The sequence below is a fragment of the Tupaia chinensis genome, unplaced genomic scaffold, assembly GCF_000334495.1.
Source record: "Tupaia chinensis unplaced genomic scaffold, TupChi_1.0 Scaffold143584_1, whole genome shotgun sequence".
NCBI classification, from domain to species: domain Eukaryota; kingdom Metazoa; phylum Chordata; class Mammalia; order Scandentia; family Tupaiidae; genus Tupaia; species Tupaia belangeri.
The window spans coordinates 5910811-5915292 of NW_006203430.1; positions in this window are offsets into that span (position 1 = coordinate 5910811).

Sequence of the window (4482 nt, forward strand, 5' to 3'; positions counted from 1 at the left end):
GCTGAGTGTACATAAAATTTATACAACAGCCCCAATTACAACTTGTGAGTTGTAATATATATCCTGAATTTGAAGCACACTGCTGATTTTATGTCTTTTGTTCAAGAATCTTGAAAAATCAGCTAACTCATGTGTAAGTCCCTATTTTTCCAACTAGATTATAAACTTGGAGGACATGGACAAAACATAACCTCTAACATAAATCGTGAAGCAAAATTTTGTTTCCAAATGGATTATTTTCTAATTACATGCTTCCATTATACATGTGCTCCCTTGCATGTGTGCATGCTTACACACACACACACACACACACACACACACTGTAACTAGATAAGAAATGTCTCAGATAAAAATAAAGGAACAAGTAAATTTTTTTCAAAGTAAACACATAAAAGAAGAGATTAAGAATTTGTGGGGAGGGTGCTCTCTTGAAGTTGGTGACTTGCCTTGGGCACCACAGGAACCCAGGTGGCCAATACTAAGATATGGAAAACACCATTCATTATTTACAGTCAACATCATTGAGCAGATTTTTATCTAGGGATTTTTCTGCCTGCTTTCTGTGGGTTTGCTCCTGAAGCTTTTGAAAAGACTGCTCGTTCTAACATCATTTAGTCGAGGCTTATTAAACTCTGAGAAGAGTTTTAGAGAGGGAACTGGAATTTGGGGAATAATGTAGCAGTGAAATGTATTAATTCAAACCAAGTTAAATAAACAAAGAGTCACACTGTATTTCTTTACCTGCAAACAATAAAATAAGAAAATTCTATTTGTCTCTTTTCTGGTAGGTATTTGTCAGCTAGTATATGTACATTTTAGAGTAATTTAGGTCACAGTTGTGTTTTCAACTTCATTGCATCTCTTCAATGGTCATAGACATGTTAATATTCTTAGTAAGCTTAAGTGATTGTGATTCATTGATGTTCTTAAGCAATTTTAGAGGAATATATGCATGTGAGTATGTAAAATCTTTGGAAATAGCTATTTCTAGTTATTAACATTAGCCTGTAACTAGAACTAGCAGATCAGATTCAATGACTGGAGTCAGCTAGTTTGAAAATCCTTTCACTCACTTTCCTGTAGTGCCACCTTTTGGCTAAAAGTATATTGAGAAAATACAAGCACTTTTAACAGAATGGATGCATTTAGGTACTTTTGACAAATATCTGCAACCAAGGACAGGTTGATAGGCTCAGAAACAGCAATAAACAGAACCACCAGAGTCACTTTTGCAAAGTGGCCATCCAGTCAGGAAAGACAGACATTAATCAAGTAAGTGTAAATAAGTAAATAATACCCAAGTGCAAAGAACTCTAAAGAAATCCTAGGGATTGGCAAGTATAAACTATGAACCTCACTTTCTCTAGGGGAGCCAGAGGAGGAGAAATCCTTTGAGAAGGCAGTTTTTACATCTTGAAGGGTGAAAGCAAACTCATAGTAACATAAGCTCTACGAGGCCAAGGACTTGGTTCTGTTCACTGTTGTATTCTCAGGAGATACAGGAGGATGGGATCCGTTAGTAGATGTTGTACAATAGAGAGAAATTTTTAAAAGTCCATGGAAACGGAATTAAAAGATAAAGAATTAAAAATATAGGTTTTAGGGCTAGTCAGTGGTATGGTGGTTGAGAAGTCTGGATCTCATATGGTTTGAGTCCTGGACCTGGTGGCTTGGGAAACATACCAGGTGCATGTGTACGTATGCCTAAAATCCCAAAAGGAGATTGTGATTCTTTCTCACTTTCCTATCCCCTCTCTCCCTGCAGTGAGTATGTGTGCTCTAAAGCATGCACACACAAACACACACACACACACACATATACATTTTACTTGTCAACATAAGCTCCATCAAGTTCAATAAACTTTTTTTTTTTTGAGAGTGTTTGCTATAGGGTGTGTGTGCTTGCCAAGAAGACAGAGAGACAAAGAGACAGAAAGTGAGAAATCACCCACCTGGGGGGATGGCCATGCCGCAATCCCTTCTCCTCCATTCTCCTCTCAGGATCTTAGGCACGCATGCACACGCACCTGGCATGAATTTAAGCCACTGGGTCCAGGACTTGAACCGCGATCGACTACATGGAAGTTCAGTGACATAGCCATTATGCTAACTGCTGGTTCCAAGGTCAATAAACTTTTCAAAGTGATGATACCAACCATCTGGTTCATCCCTAAAGAACCAAGACTCCTGAGAATTTAACTAGGTCAATGCAATCTTTTTGTGCATTATTTACTAAAGAAAAAAGGGTGCCCTTTAAAGGCTCAGACGAGGTCCTGTTCACACATGTTATAACAAGTTAGTATGAGTTTCAATCCAAAAGTTTTTCAAAATCATGCATAGTTTTTTTTTTATAGTACATATTTTTCATTGACTTCTTGAAGACCCCTCATATTTGTTGAACGAAGAAAGGAGTTATTTAGGAGAGGAGAGAAAGAATAGCATTACCAGGCAGGAAGAACGGGCAACAACTTGGAGCCAACAGAGAACATGATTTGTTAATGGAATTACGAGTAGTTTAGAGCAAATTCTCATATTCCAGCAACTGGGGGTCTAAAGCAGCCTAAACAATTTGCCAGATGCATGGTTTCCAATTCATAGTCTATTTTCTTTTCCATTAAATCAGAACAGTAATAAACACTTATTAGGCACAAAGAGAATAATTGACACAGGCTGGCACATCACAGAACTGACATCACAACCCAGACTTTGCCATCGTGTTATTTTGTCTTTGAGTCATGGGAGACATTCAGTCAAAGATCACTGAGGGGAAAGTTGGGAGACTCAGGTCATAGCCATGCTGGCAATCTCTTGATGAAACAATGCTAACTGAGTCCCTTGACCTTTTTGGGTTTTGTGTATTTTTTTTTTCCTACTTTGGTGTTGTGTGTGTTTAGTCTACTTTCTTTAAAATCTTTGTACAAAGAAAGTATATTTATGTATGGGGTCTTTAAAAAACTTTATAGAAAAAGAAAACACAATATGAACAACATATGCATGAATGTAAAAACTTTTTGGCACCAAAATAAACTTAAGTATGATCTTTAATCCCATTTTCTCATGAACTTCCTATAGTCCCCTCACATATGTTCTCTGGAGAAGCCAACAAGGTATGATTGTTCAGGCCTAGAACTTACAGGTATTCTCTACTTTTCAGTGCATGGAAGACATTGGTGGTTATGAGCAAATGCTTAGCCACATTCACAAACACAGTAGACATTGTGGGTGAACTTCCTGACTCTACAAACTCTAACAAGTTTTCTCCTTGGATCAGTGTGACACTTTCTCTAGCTTGCACAATGATTAGATAAACATTATTGGTGGGTTTTTTTCAATTTTTTATTTTTTTATTTTTTTATTTTTTTGGTCCTTCAAACAAGTGTTTTGCTTGTTTGTGTTGGGATGTGAGGAAATGTACTCTCTTAATAAAATAAACAGGAGACACCACTATCTTTTTCCCCATGTATGAAGTAAGATGCCCAGAGTCAGAATCTCTCATTGGGAAAGGGTCCCTTTGTCCCCCTTCCTACATTGTCACTGTCACATAGATAGCCCTGGGTTCATTTTCACTCCCTTCCTAATGGGGGGGGGGGGGATGCTTTTTCTTGTATTCTGATAATACAACTGAGGAAAGTAAGCATTTTAAGAACAAAATGGGGACCAGATGATGACATGGTAGTAAAACACAATGCGCTACAAGGTTGACCCACAAGAAAGGCTCAGAGTTCACACCCAGAGAGCTCCCTGTATATACCGGGCACTCATGTGCCCATGATCTGTGGATGGCTGAGGCTGGGGATGGGGTGGTTCACAGCATCAAGACCCTGTTGGAGAATTGTCTCTTTCTCACTCTCTTTTGTTTGCTCTCTCTCTGTATCTCAATAATAAAAGAAAACAAGGAGAGAGAGAGAGAGAGAGAAAGATAGAGGAAGACAGGTAAGGAAGAAAGGAGAAAAAAGACAGAAAGAAGAGGAAGGAAGGAAAGAAAGAAGGAAGGAGGGAGGAAAGAAAGAGTGAAGAAAGGAAAGAAAGAGAGAGAGAAAGAAAAGTAAGAAAAAAGGAAGAAAAGAAGATTTTAAAAACAAAATATGCTACAAAATTAAAAGTGAATGAATTAGGGCCAGCAGGTGGCATGGTGTTAAGGCGCTGGACTTCCACATGACCAACTGTGGTTACAGTCCAGGACTTGGCAACTTGCTCCCACACTTTTCCTCCCTCTCTCTCTGGTCAAATTAAAACATATTAATAATGATAAATAACATTGAATAAATAATTCTTTTTTAAAAAAAAGTGAATGAATCACTGATGGTATAAATTGTTATTTCCAAAATTCAGGTTTCTGATCTTAAATGGTGATGACTTTTTGATAACTACTTAATTGTTGTCTCATGTCAGATAGGACAACAGAATTTGTGGTTTCCAGTACCAAAAGAAAATGTGAGCTCCTGGTTCAAAAATGAGAGGAAAAGTATGAATAAGAGTCTC